This window comes from Cebus imitator, unplaced genomic scaffold, assembly GCF_001604975.1.
Source record: "Cebus imitator isolate Cc_AM_T3 unplaced genomic scaffold, Cebus_imitator-1.0 Scaffold619, whole genome shotgun sequence".
Lineage (NCBI taxonomy): Eukaryota > Metazoa > Chordata > Mammalia > Primates > Cebidae > Cebus > Cebus imitator.
This window is the reverse complement of record NW_016107934.1, coordinates 588,914-604,366: the sequence shown is the minus strand read 5'-3', so window position 1 is coordinate 604,366 and position 15,453 is coordinate 588,914. Positions and strand designations below refer to the sequence as shown.

The 15,453-nt window shown below is 36.9% G+C and overlaps 1 protein-coding gene across 11 annotated transcripts in view; it reads left to right on the top strand.

Annotated features, from left to right (window-relative positions):
- Positions 1 to 15,453, top strand: part of BBX (BBX high mobility group box domain containing) — a 278,550-nt gene that overhangs the window by 111,485 nt on the left and 151,612 nt on the right. For all 11 annotated transcript variants that reach the window (XM_017517145.1, XM_017517135.2, XM_017517142.2 and 8 more), the window contains one exon: positions 9,330 to 9,403. The gene's annotated coding sequence lies outside the window, so the exon portion shown is untranslated. The remainder of the gene's footprint in view (positions 1 to 9,329; positions 9,404 to 15,453) is intronic.

The following is a 15,453-nucleotide window of genomic DNA, read 5'->3' as shown; positions in this document are numbered from 1 at the left end:
GTATCCTGCTATTTAAATAAAGTTTCTAGATGAGTCTCCTTTTTAACTTGAAAGTTGGCAAATTCTGATTTTGTTAATTATATAAGAAGTTAAAATTTCAAATTACTTATTAGCAGTATTAAGAACCATGGCTATTACAGGTGTCTCTTAGGCTACTTCAGGATAAGCCTTTTGCCATTTGTCTTGTAGTTCTTATAATTGGTAGTCCCTGGGGCTGTATAACCCTGATTTCTGTGGGTTACTACACTGGAACTAGTGACAAAGGATAAACCTTATGTCTACCAATGGAAATAACTGGAGATTATTTGCTTTGCTATTTTAAATTGGCTTAATCTAAACTAAATGTTTTGTATTACTTTAAATATTGACTGCTATGGGAACAGTAGTAACTAATGTAGTGGGCATTTACGGAGGATTAATTATTAGTAGAGCATTTATATCGTATAGGGGTTGTTATTGTAGGAGACAATGGAGAACATAATTTTAATTGATACTAGGTGTTTCTAGTGTGGTGAGCATTAAAGGAGAATTACTCACCATACATTCTCAACTGGCATTGGCTTGCTCTTCTTCAGTCAGTATATAATTTTAATGTAGTTAGAATGTAATAAACTAACATTAACTTAAAAATAATAATAGACTTTTTAAAAGAAGTTTTAGATTCACAGCAAAATTGAGTGGAAAATACAGTGTCTATGCTGTCTACACTGACATTAACTTTTTATTCTAAGGTATTTATAGGAATATTTAGGAACACAAATATTTTACAGGCTCACTTCTACAGCTAACAAACATCTTTCTTTGCCTTCAGACTGGAAAGGAAAAAGTGTTTTAAGGCCAGAGACATTCTCTGACTGAACATTGACAGTAAAAACTTAGGCCCTGGTTTTATGATACTTTCCAGCTGAACACTTCTATGGAGGGCCACAGGAAGAGTAGGAATGCAGTGTAATCTGGTCTGGAGCCTCCTGCTGGCCTATGGATGACAAGCTGCATCAAACGGATTGATCATTTTCCAGAAGGGCAGTGTGGTACGGGACAAGTGTAGCAACGATGGCAGTAGCCCTGGGTTCTGGCCTACCTCTGCCTCTGTCTTGCTGTGTGCTCGAAGGGTTGAACTGAGTGGCTCCAAACTCTGATCTGCCTCCAGCATTTTGTCATCCTGTGATTTCACAGGATGTGTGATAGGGAAAAACATCAAGTCCTACCAGGGTAGCAGTGTGAAGTAATGAGAAAAGCGCTGTGACGACCTGGGATGTTGTCACAGCTCTGTCATAAACTAGCCAATGGCCTTTTGTGTAGTCACTTAAACTTCCTGGGTCTTACTTGGTTTCAGTTATGGAAATGTAATTGGACTCCCCTGATGGACTCTAAGGAAAGTTTCTTGGAGTTCCTTCCTTCCCTCCTTTCCTTTATTTTCTTCTTTCCTTTCCTTTCTTTCCTTCCTTTTCTTTCTTGAGACGGGGTCTCACCTGTTACTCAGGCTGGAATGCAATGGTGCAGTCATGGCTCACTGCAGCCTTGAACTCCCAGGCTCAAGCCATCTTCCCACCTCAGCTTTCTGAGTAACTGGTACCAACTACAGGTGCAAGCCACCAAGCCTGGCTAATTTTTTAAAATTTTTGTACAGGTATGGTCTCACTACATTGCCTAGGCTGGTCTCAAACTCCTGAGCTCAAGCAGTCCTCCCACTTCAACCTCTCGAGTAGCTGGGACTACAGGCATGCATCACTGTGCCCAGCTAATTTTTAAATATTTTGTACAGGTGGGGTCTTCTCAGTATGTTGCCCAGGCTGGTCTTGAACTTTTGAGTTCAAGTGATCCTCCTGCCTTGGCCTCCCAAAGTGCTAGGATTATAGGAATGAGCCATGTTGCCCAGCCTATTTTTCTGATTTAAAATAGCTAACTACCACATGATATTATTCATCCCAAAGATAACTGCTTTGTAACAAGTTACTTCAAAAAGGAGCATATTGATAGTTGTCATTGGTCACTTTTGAACAGACTCCTTTGTGTCTTCATTATCAGGAATATCCTTGCAATGAATATATCTGGAGCTAATCTTTCTGCAGATAAGCGATTTGCTAGAAATACGTTAGACACACTTGTAGGGACAGGTACTTTTTCTGGACAGTGCAGTTTTTTGTTTTTTAAAAAGTAACATATGACCAGGCACAGTGGCTCATGCCTGTAATTCCACATTTTGGGAGGCCAAGGTGGGAAGACTGGTTGAGCTCAGGAGTTCAAGACACCAGCCTGGGCGACGTGGAGCAACTGCTTCTCTAACCAAAAGTAATATGTATATATACATGTATATGTATATATTTATATACACACACACATCTATATCATCTATATCTATATCTACCTTTCTATACAGAAACCACTTCTCTACCAAAAAAATATATGTACACACACACACACACACACACACAGAAACCACTTCTTTACTTAAAAAAAAAAATACACACACACACACAAATTAGCCAGGTATGGTAGAGTGTGTGCCTGTAGGCCCAGCTACTCAGGAGGCTGAGGTGGAAGGATCACCTGAGCCCAAGAAGCAGAGGTTGCAGTGAGCTGAGATTGCACCACTGCACTCCAGCCTGGGCAACAGAGCGAGACCCTGTCTAAAAAAAGCAAAGGAATATTTTATAATTCTTGATCAAAATATGCTGTTAAATGACATTATTTAATATATTAATAAGGGAAAATAAGAGACAAGTGTCCTTTGCTTCTTGGAACTGAATATTTTCTATTTAAAATTATATAAATTGTTAATTAATGACTTCCCTTTTTATCAAATGACTTTGGACTAAATTTTTTTTGTTAAGAATGATTTTTTATATATCGCAAATTATTGCTGACATGAAAGCAGCCAAGGGAGCACTTTCTTGCCTCCACAGACAAAGTGGTCTTGAGGTTTCTCCACAGTGGGTTCCATTTGCAGAACCCCTTCCTGAAGGTGCAGGCTAATGCCTAAAGTGTGTAGGTCAGGGTTTGCTTCAGCTAACCCAGTCTCTGAGGGGCATCTCATGGGACTGGGGTTATCTTTAACTGTTTATTTTCCAGCTTAGTTCTCAGTGGCATGATAGAGCTTATGAATCTTCCCAAAGATCCCAGGGCTTCCCTGTCATTATTCTTGATGTAGCTGCAGGCAAGCAAGTTTTTATACACTTTCTGGAAGTGAAACTCTTGTTGCCTTAAATGTGCAATATCCCATACCTGAGAAGGTCTCATTGATACAGTTCATAGGAGTATAAAATAGGCATCTGACTGGACTAATGCCTACTCATTTTCCATCTCCACTTATGGAAACTGCAGACATTCGTGGTTCCACCATGGTCCTTGCAGCAAAAATCATACGGCATGTGCTCATGATAATAAGATATCTCTTATTATTAAATCAGCTAATGTACATCGAAATTGGTGGGGTTAAACATGAGACTGTCAGACTTAAATATATATGAAAGCCATCTAAATTAAAGTCTATGGCGAAATACCACTTGAGAAGTAGCAATTCATTCAGCACCCAAATGTTGGGAATAGTCAAGGCAAACTTCATTGTGCTCACGACGTAACTTTACTAAATGCTTTTCTACCCCTTAGTTTTATCTCTAATGAGATTACTGACATTTATTGAGCACTTATTGCATACCAAATGCTTTACATTCATAATATCTTCTAATAATTCTTAAGGTAACCATTAGAGATGTAAGGATTGTTATCCCTATTTTGCCGATGAGGAATAGAGGCCCAGAGAGGCTTAGGAATTGGCGCACAATTGCAGGGTGGTAAACCTAAGGCCAGTATGCTTAGTATAACAGCATGCTGCTAACATTCCTCTGGTATTTACGAAACTATGAAGAGAAAAAAGAGCAAATGACATTGCTTTCTCATTTGCCAACATTTCATGTCCTGCTTTCTCATGTGAATCCTGTGCTTCAACCACATCTGCTGCGTATACCTCCTGTCTCTTCCAGCAAGTCATGCTTGCTTTAGTATTGAACCTTTGCTCATCTTACGCCTTTAACACTCTCCTCCATCCTATCTGTCTGTATTCCCAACTGCCATTGGTTCTTCAGGTTCCAGTTTTATTCATCCTGTGTAGAGATCCCTGGTATATTCTAACTTTAAAAAATTTCTTTGCTTACCATTTTGACATTTAATGTATACTCTATGCTATTATTATTTGACTTTGTGTGTTTGTGTATGTGATCACCTAACTAGATCTCGTCAGCTTTAAGAAAGCAGTAACTCTGTTATAATAGCTTTTTTTTTTTTTTTTTTTTTTTGGTGAGACAGAGTCTTGCTCTGTCACCCAGGCTGGAGTATAGTGGTACAGTCTTGGCTCACCACAACCTCTGCCTCCCAAGTTCATGCAATTCTCCTGCCTCAGCTTCCCAAGTAGCTGGGATTACAGGCATCCATGCCCAACTAAGTTTTGTGTTTTTAGTAGAGGTGAAGTTTCACTATGTTGGCGAGGCTGGTCTTGAGCACTTGCCTCGACCTCCCAAAGTGCTGGGATAACAGGCATGAGCCAGCACGCCCTGCCCATTGTAATGGCTTTTGCAGTGTTAATGCGTATTAGGTCAGTAATTTCCCAAATAGTAAAAGGCTACATCATTTGCTTTGCTATTCTGTTGGCATATAGGTAGGTGGTAGTTAATTTTTTTTTTTTTTTTTGAGACTGAATCTCACTCTGTCACCCAGGCTGGAGTGCAGTGACGCTATCTCAGCTCACTGCCGCCCATGTTTAAGTGATTCCCCTGCCTCAGCCTCCTGAATAGCTGGAACTGTAGGCCCACACTATTATGCCTGGCTAATTTTTATATTTATAGTAGAGATGGGGTTTCCTCATGATGCCTGGGCTGGTTTTGAACTCCTAAGTGCAAGTGATCCACCGGCCTGGGCCTTCCAAAGTACTGGGATTATAGGCATGAACCGCCATGGCTGGCCAGTAATTTTTAAAAATATTTTATATCTGGTTCAATATTGAATACTGAAGATTTGCAAACCTTTCATCTGCCATTATAAAGGGCCCATCTGAAACAATGAATGCTGGAGTTTTCTGTCCCTGCTACCCAGTATTTCCTGAGAGTCCAAACAAAGGGTCAAATCTGTAATTACTTAGTAGTTACTTTGGTTTATTGTCAAGTATCTAGGGAAGTCTTAAGACATGTTTGCCTTTTTACTATATTTAATATTTCTCAACTGAAAGGCTCTGGGGGTAATGAGGAATGCCAAGGTAGGGGTGGGAAGGTGACAAAGAGGTAATTCAGGTTTGCATTTCTTTTGAGAGATTTCCATTCTCAGTATAGCTGACATCGTAATTTCAGTTAAATATTGGTGCCTGGCCAGAAATGCCTGTGAAACAGCTGTGGTTTAAGCTTCAACTGTAGAAGACAGACGGGCGATTTTAACAAAAGTTTTGTCTTTATTCATAGTTTATTTTGTCACTTTCTTTATTTTATATGTGTGTGTATGTGAGTGTATATATGTTCCTGCAGCTATCTTTCTCTATATGCAGAATTTTATTTCAGCAAATGATTTAACTAGAGATCAGCCTGTGGGTTTATCATTTCTAGGCCTTTAGCCTGTAGTGGACAACAGTGACCTGAGGCATGGAATTCATTGGCCGCAATTGCATAAGAGTTGGTATAACAACACCATTTTCAGTACTATAAATTGGATAATGTGTCTCATGCCACTGTTGGGAATAACAGAATATAGAGAGTGGGAAAGGGTTATGCATGCTGAGGACAGAATTAAAGAAAGAATTTTTTGACTACAAACACAACTACATTATATTATATGGGAGTAAATGCTTGGAGATTAAGTTTGTTTTATCAACATGTAGTATATTAGAGTGAGTCGAGGAGAAGATAAGAATTGTATTCCTATAAAGATTGAGAAGTAGTTTTAATGTAGGAAAAATCTCTTAAGAAAACGTGCATTATAAAGTAGAAATTGGAATACAGTACCTACTGCAGGCATGGAGGAAGCCAGCGGAAGGTTTTGTGGAAGAGTGGGTTTTAGAACTCCTAGTTTGTGACCTGTACTTGCTTTGGGTCTCAGAAGTCATGCTGGCTCTTAGATTAGAAATACAACCTCTTTGAAAGCATAAATGTAGTTGAAAGCAATAATTTAAAAATTTGCTTTTTCAGTCCTCCACCTCTCCACCTTTTTTAGGTATAAAAGCATGAGTATTCTGTTTTCAGAAGGATGAGGAAAAAATCCTTATTTCCTTTCTAGCAATTTGGCTATTTTTGTTGTTGTTTTTACTCCATAAATGGAGAGGCATCTGTACCTTGCATGGTATCATGCCCAGCAATTTTTTTTCATTTGAATGTAATTTTTCCTTAGCAAATAATTGCAGTCCAGAATGACTTTTATTGAGCTTGATTGAATTAGGGGTATGTATGAAAATGAGTTAGTTAAAGCTTAATTTATTACCCAGAGAATTGATGAAAACATCAGGAAAGCAGTCATTCATGGGGATTAAATATTCTTCTATGTAAGTGGGCAACATGGTTACCTTGGAGTTCCTTCTGCACTGACTTGGTAGTAGTGACATCAGGGTAAACACAGTTTTGGCATACTAGGGGATTTTGCCATGATGTGCCTTTGAATGCTATGCTGGACATTAATTGGGAATCTGCCTCATTGTAGGAGATGGCACCTCACCTTTTTTAATATAAAAAGCTTTTCAGAACAGCACCTCAAGGGACAGTGCGAGAGCTGTGCCAAAAAGCCAGTTGCTTCAGGATGTTTCAGTGGTGTTTTAGGCCACATCCAGAAGACAGGTTCTTCACATGCCAAGTCAGACACCCTGTTTGTAAGGGACAAATTATATTTAATAGATGTCTGTCCCACCTGCCGTTATGGTTTCTCAGAGGGAATTCTGAGCTGTGCCAGATCAGTGCTGGCTAGGATGGGGTGGGGGTGGTGCAGCGTCATGGGTGGAAAGCAGAGGCCTTGAAAAGGGAAAGACAAGTTCCTAATGAGGCAGTGAGCTAATCACTGGGAGTTAGGAAGCCAAGGCTCTGTGGGGGTGAGTGGGGGTTGATAGTAAGCCAAAGTGGGACCTAGAGAACACAGGCAGGTATCAGGTGGCTCAGATGAAAATCTGCCCGGGCATTGGTCTCAGGGCACATTCCAGTCACCATTCTGTAGGGTTCTGGTCACACTTAGGGCATTTCCCCCTGCTGACCCACCTGCCTTTCTGATACCTCATATCACTACTCATTTCCATCAAATCAGAACGCTCTGTGAAATCCTAATGATTTAAATGCAGAGCAGCGTATGCTGCGACTGCTTTTCTGAGGCTACTCATGTGGCCATTTGTAGTAGCCAGATAAAATTTGGAGTGTTTACGTTTGGCTGTAAGAGAACTCAAAGGCAGTCTGTCACAGGCAGGACCTTCAGCCTTGAAACTGATGTCTGCTCTGTGGCTGATTTCCTGGTTTCTTAAGTTTACCATGATTCCTTCGTTATCATCAAAACCCATATTGGCCAAAGCATAGCCAATCTCCTCTCTCACCCCTCCAGTACTTTTTCCATAGGTAGTTACATCGCAGGGAATAAATTACTGAACGATTATCAAGACAAAGTGCAATTGTGGTTAACTTTTTGGAATATATTCATAGAAACAACTCTCTAAGGATATATGAAGATTACTGAGTTTATCTTTCAGCTCCTGAAAGAACCTACGTATATAGGATGTATGGGGTATTTTATTTCTCAGGTAGCAAGCATTCACTTCTTAAAAAGTAAATCCTTAAACCAACGTAAGAATGAAACTCACACTGTAAAATTAATGGTAGACTTTATTATCCTAAGTTTGGCAATACAAATGATATATGTTTTTAGATTATACCAGTTTATTTACTTGACATTTATAGTCATTTACTTCATGATATTTGCTTATTTCATAATATTTAATGGTTCTTCTGCATACTTTTGTAGATTTATATGAAAAAGAAGTATGTGAATGTGATAGTATTATGAGATATTCTTTTAAAATATTTTGAATATTTACATGTTGCCTCTTTTATGATAATAATCGACTTTTATACTGTTTATTTTATCAGTGTTTGGGATTGGCATGCTGCTTTCCTAAATTGTAGTAAAAGCATGGGCATTTGATTTGAAAGTATTCATATGTGTACTTTATAGTTTGCTTCAAAGATCTGGATTTATTCTTTCATCTATACGCTTGTTTAAAAAAAAATATGGATGAATGGGGAGTATCGTATGAAGCCACATGAGACCAATTAATACTTTATTCATTCTTTTCAGCTTTTGTTTTTGTTAATAGCACTGGGTGGTAACTGAGTCATCTAATTCTAGATATGATTACTCAGTTGAATCATTACATATTTTTGGTATTTAATTTGAAGAGCCAGTTCTTCCATATCATAGTGGCTTATTAGAAAGAAAAACTTAAGCTAAGTCATAAAATGATTGATAGTGTATTGATAGAGCCATAAGCCAGTAAGTGATATCCAATTTCTACAGTGTGTAGCTTACAGATTGATAAGAAATATATTGTCATAATCTGCCTAGAGCAGGGAATTGTTTCTTTTAGTTGAGTATGGATTTAGTTTTACCACTGAAGCAACTTAAATTTGTCTTACAAAGAAATGTAAATGATAACTTTTGAATTCTCAGAAATGATATGGTTTAGGGATATGTATTTGCAGTGTTATTAAAATAAAATATTCCGTTTAATTTATGCATACACCCTTTAGCTTATTTTGATCTTGTATTTATTTCATCCTTTATCCTTAGAAAACAAAAATTATTTTCTATTTGTCCCCCTAACTCCAGGCTGCTTTCTTGTTTGTTCATTTTTACTATCTTGCTTCATTATCTTTAGTATATTTAAAAGATAAATCATAGGTATTAATATCTGAATCACAGTTTGTCTGGTTGATTTGGGCCAGTCATTTAAAACAACTTGAATTAGTCAGGATGATGATTTAACCCCATGTTTTTTCAAAGGATTTGCCTGTAATTCTACACTTATTTATAGCCAAAAGGCCAAGAAATTATTGCCCGTGATTAATTCTTAGTATGTGTAACCTTCATCTGAGAATTTCCATTGAATAATTTTAGTGACTGTCTTTTTGTTAAAGTTGACAATAAACACTTTAGGCCACTTTCTGTAACTAGCACTGATATAGGGATATTTGCTTCATATTGATTGTTTGGCTAGTAATTCATTTTATTTGGAGATTATTTTGCTAAAGAGAATGAGTGTCAGCTTTGTTTGAAAGACCTCCCTGGCTCACCATATTAACTACTTTTCTATGGGTTTTTCACAGAATCCTGCTGCATCACAGAATCTGGAAGTTCTGATGTTCCATTGAAATCACAATGGAAAGTCTTGACTTGACTGGTAAGAGCTGTTGTGAAGGTGAATCTTACTTACCTGGAAGCAGCGAGGCAGTCAAGAACTATGTGCTGTCAGAGCTGGTCTCAACTTTTCCCCATAATCCATATTAATCAAGGAAATGTGATTATTGGATTTCTTTTTCTTGTCAATTTTGTTATTTTTTTAAGGTGTGACTTTTAGCCTCCATTATCAAGTAAGTTAAATTTTCTTTTAAACTAATGAAAAATTTAAAATTAGCTGTTTAAAAATTTCCGATTTGTTTCTCCACAGTAGTGTGTTTATTGGTGAAAGTCAGTTTATTGAAGCCCTAGATATTTAGAGGTCATATACCTAAATAAGTATTATATTGGGCTAGTCCCCAAATGCGGTTTTTTGTACTGCTGTTGACTTTAATTGAAAAATGAATCAGTATCAAAGCATTATGGAGTTTTTCTTACCTGTTAAAAAATAATAGAGGTGTGTGTAGCTGTATCTTGAAACCATTTTAAGTATGAAAACCACACAATGAAGGAAAAAGTTGAGATTTTAGAATATATACATGTGCCAAATTATATAAAACTCTGAAACTCACAGATACTATAACTGTCCTTTTCTGTTAGTTTTTTCAAGCTGATGTTTTAGGGTAAAATTTTTTTTTAACTTTAGCGTATGGCAATAATATTTTTAAATTAGTTTTAATAATAATTACTTAAATGAATAGAGTTTTCCCAATCTGGGAATCAAACTTGGGATGGCTTTACTATTATCTGAATACTTTATGGTGAACTGATGATTTATAAGACTGAGGAACTTGTTGTGAATTAAAATGAGCACATACAGTAAATATTGTTTAGTTACAGTTTTCAGGAAAGGAACTCATTCTTTACTTTTTAATTAAGATTAATCCAAAACCTTTTCTGTTTTAAAGTATCTTTATTTTGTAGCTTATTACTCCTGTCTAGATTATTTGTCTGCCTTCCCCTTTTGGTAACTATATCACCGAATGTTGCTTTCATGACGTGAGCATAAATATGAGGCCTCTGAACCAGGCTCCTAAAAGTCATTGTCTAGGATTATACACATAGTAAAATGCATATGATTTACATGAATATGTATTTATAATAGGGCATTTAAACAACAATAAAACCTTAATGCCAGTGAGAAGATTAGAATTTAATTATTGTTTTTCTTCTTCACTGTGCTATCCTTTATGGCACACTTGTTACAAATATTAATACAAATTCTCAATTTAAGAATGCTAGCCAGAATACAGTTAATTATGGTTTTACTGAGTCAGCAGTATAGACTATGGAATTTTCAAAAATTGATACTGAAATTTCAAGTATGTTCTCATTTGCTAATCAAAAAGGGAGTTTAGTATGGTGAGGTTTAAAGAAAATGAAATTTGTAGTAGTAAAAAAGCAAAGCAGTACACTTTATCTGACCTGTTCAGAAAAACTAAGTCATGAACCAAGATTACCATGGCAGACTTCACTAAGTAGCCATCTGAGATATGATTTCTGAATGTTAATCAGATTATTGCAATAAATGTTTTATTGACCCTAAGAAATTGACAGAAATCCAAACTGCTGATAAAATTTAAGACGGAAGCTTAATGGCAGGTGGCTAAGACTGCATACTTCTAGCTGACCTATATGCTCGTCTCAAGTACAGTCATAACTGAGAAACAGAAAAGATGCCATACAAAACCTGGAGTAATTGGGGAAACAAATCCTAGAAGATGTTACTTGGCAAAAGGATTCCAGGGTTCAGTGAATCTGGGAAACATATTAGTCAACTTAGTCAATTACATCTCAATATCAGAAGAGTCTCCAAATCTTAGTGGTGTATGTCAATAAGCGTTTATTTCTCATTTATGTTCATGTCCCTGATTAGTCTCCTGCCATTCTGCTCCATGTCCTCTTAATTCCTGAACCAAAGCTGAAGGAGCAGGCTTTCTGGCATGTACACATTCTGAAGAGGAAAGAGAAAAGTGATGGAACCATGGCTCTTAACAAGGCTGCTTGAAAGTGACACATGCCATTAACTCTCATATTTAATTGGCCAGAGCACATCACAAGGTGAAACTTGCATCATGTAAGGGAGTAGCCTTGTAAGAGGGGATAAGAAAAACTGATAGGGAGAAACAGTACATATTTTCACTACATTTGCAAAATACTGTCTACTGCTTTTTTAGAGAGTGCACATAATGTATTAAAGATCCAGGAAGTTCTTCAGTATATGAATCTGTTAACATGTAAAATCATTTGACCATGAATCCTTTTGTTATGTGGAACACTGTCAGTGACAAGTTTTAAGGATACAATTCAAGAGTTTCTTATGTTTTGAACCTTACAACTTTTCCTAAAATTTAGAAAAAGTTTCTAATGTGTATAATAGACTTAGATTATTGTTTTATAGATAGTCTTAAAATGAATAAAAATTACCACAAACCAGACCCTCTGCAATTTGCATACAGAATTAGAGAAAGGAAATATGGTACTTAAAGTAATTCTTTTACCTATGTAAAATAGGTTACAGAACTTTGACAGATATTGTCTAATTTGATATAGAACGAGAATGAGGAAATGGATACTTAGCTTTTTCCAGTAGTAATATATTAATTGTACTGGATATAATGGTAGCCAAATGCCTTTTTCTACTTAAGTTCAATTTCAGCAATCATTCTAGTGATGAAGAATGCAGACCATAGGGAGCTTAACAATTGCATCCCAGGAGTTTTCTGAGGTATTGTGCCTGACGTCACATTCACTATACAGTGACTTTGGCATTATTATCTCTTAAATCTTCTAGAAAATTGTTAGCACATAGAGCTCCTCAGCCAATGTTGGTTTTATTCATCTCACAGGTATTAAAAAACATTATGACCAGACTTGTGTGGATTAAGATGATTGATGTAAAGATCCTGTAGTATATAAATAATGCTTTGTAATAGTTTATAATTCCTTAAGACTGGGAGTAAGGAACATGCTTAGGCATCTGTATTACTCTGTTCTTATGATGCTGATAAAGACATACCCAAGACTGGGTAATTTATAAAGGAAAGTGGTTTAATTGACTCACCATTTCATATGGCTGGGAGGCCTCACAATCATGGTGGAAGGCAAAGGAAGAGAAAAGGCAAGTCTTACACGGCAGCAGGCAGGAGAGCATGTGCAGGGGGACTCCCTTTATAAAACCATCTGATCTTGTGAGACTTATTCACTATTACAAGAACAGCATGTGAAAAAAAACTCACCCCCATGATTCAGTTAACTTCCACCAGGTCCATGCCATGACACTGGAATTAGTACAATTAAGGTGAGATTTGGGTTGGGACACAGAGCCAAACCATATCAACACCTGTGTCTTTAAATATATATATAATATAAGGTTAGAAGGCAGGACACTATAGCAAAACATGGATTTTGTATTCAGAGAAATCCTAGTTTTGGCACTTTTTAATTGAAAGCAATTGGGTGATTATATTAGACCTCTCTGAAATGTTGTTTTCTAATTGTAATATAGGGATAATGATCTCTCCCTTGTAAGATTGTGAGAAGTAAATGAGGTAATGGGTTAATTGTCTGAAAACAGTCCCTGGCACATAGAAGCACTCAAGAAGTAGTAGTTTAAAAAAGGAAAGATGTGATCAAAGTTCAAGAATCATGATACCTTGTACCATACCTCTCTCTGATAGACATCTGACAGTGCGTATCTAAAATGTGTTTATTTGTAAACACATATGTTCACACACCTGCCAAGGGTTTTTAAAAAATTGCTCTGAATGCATAAGAACCTATGCATTCTTCTTTACTTCTGCTGGAAATTGGAAGTGGCTTTATCCTTATTGCTGAGAGAAAGGGTGAGTCCCATGATCTAATAATTAACTTCTTGCCACTGAGAATTTAGAAGTCCCAAGGACAGAGTGATGGCCAAAAGTTCATATACTTTATGGCTTTTACTCTGCATATTAATGAAGTCAGCATTAAGTTACAAAAATATCTATTTCTATGTAATCTTGAGACAAGGTATAAGAACAGGAAATGGTGCTACTGAATTTTTTTTTCCTCATATACAGCAAATACTGTTTGGTTTCAGAAGAAATAAGCATTTCTATTTTAATATTTTTATGTTACTCTTCCCCACTATGAAGATTTAATTTGACTCCTTAAAGCAGGGATCCCCAGTCCCCTGGGCCTGGGACTGGTACTGGTCCATGGCCTATTAGGAATGGGGTTGCACAGCAGGTACTGAGCAGGGAGTAAGCAGCATTACCACCTGAGCTCTGCCTCCTATCAGAGAAGCAGCAGGAGCATTAGATTCTCATAGGAGCCGGAACCCTACTGTGAACTGCATATGTGAGGGATCTAGGTTGGAGGCTCCTTATTGAGAATCTAATGCTTGATTATCCTAGGTGGGACAGTTTCATGCCCAAACCATCCCCCCAAACCTCCCCTACTATCCATGGAAAAATTGTCTTCCATGAAAGCAGTCCCTGGTGCTAAAACTGTTGGGGATCACTGTCTAAACGAAATTCTCTATTGACATTGTCCCCTTGTCCTTTCAGAATCAAGTACAACATAGTAATATCTTTTGATTCAACACCTTATGCTTTTATTCTAAAATGACTACTTTAATTTAAAATAGCACATATATGTATAAATAATTTTTTGGGGGCATGGATTAGTCTTAAAATTGTTCTAGGCTCTCTCTTTTTATAAATGGAGTATCTTTGTAACTATTAGTTGCTCATTCACCTGGATTGTTGGTAGAGTAAAACCACCTTAAAAAATATAGACTCTTCATCTTCAGAGGTTGTATTAGTTTATCTGTGTTGCTGTAACACATAAAAAAAAAGTGTTAGACTTGGTGGTTTAAACAACAGACACTTATTTTAAGTTGAAAGTTCTGGAGGCTAGAAGTCAGTGATTAAGGTGCTGGAAAAGTCACTTTCTAATGAGTGCTTCTGCCACCAAAAAGGTCTGCCTTCTTGCTGTGTCCTCACATGGCCATTCCTCTGTGTAGGCAGCAAGCTCTAGTGCCTCTTCCTCTTCTCATAAGTACACCAGTTCTTTGGGGTAAGGGCCCCATCCATGTGACCTTGCTTAACCTTTACTTCTCTTTATAGGCCCTATGCCATCACATTGAGGACTTGGCTTCAACATATGAATTTGGAGCAGCACACAATTTCATCTATAACATAGATTTTTGTTTTTCTTTACCAAAGTAAAAGTGTTTTAAAAAAATACATTTTATGTTGATTTAGTCTATAAACAAGATACGTAGCTTGTTACAGTCTTCTAAGATTCTAAAAATATCTTTGATACTTTTGAGGAGGGAGATATTTGAAATTACTGAATTCCTATTTATTCTACTTTGAAGTCACCATGCATGAAAATAAGATTCTTACAGGTGAAGGAATCAAGTCTAAGAACTTTAAAATTCAAGTGACTTATATAATGGAGGAATTACATCATTGTCAAAATTGACTTCCATGTGTATTTGTTGTTATCTAGGAATATTAGGAGTGTATTTGAAAATTAACTTGAACAAGATAATTACTCTTTGGGGTTATATCTGCTTCTGTTTACTGTATCCAGACAATTCACATTGTATAAGGCAATATTCTTTTACTTTGTGAATCAGTTGAGAATGCGAACAGGGAAATGGCATACACTTAAGATTTCGGTAAACAGAAAAAAAAAAAAAAAGATTGTGTGTTTGAAATAATGCCAGCAGAAGTCAGGAAGTCCTAAGTCTGATAAATCTACTTAATTATTGCCCTGTCTCCTTACTTGCCTTCTTTCTTTTTTCCCTTTCTTTTTCCCCTTTTTTCTCTGATATCAGCTTCTAAAATAGGTAATGAATTCTTGACTTTCTCAAGCTGCCTTATTTTGTTGTTGTTCTGTTCTGTTTTGTTTTGTTCTAGGCCTTTAGCAGCCTGAAGCCATGGTTTTAGTTTCCCTCTCTAGTGATAAGCAGAAAAGAGGGTGAGGAAGGGGCTTTACTGGCCCAACCAGAAACAGAAACTAAGAACCCATGACTGTATTCTCTACCTTGGACACCTAAAT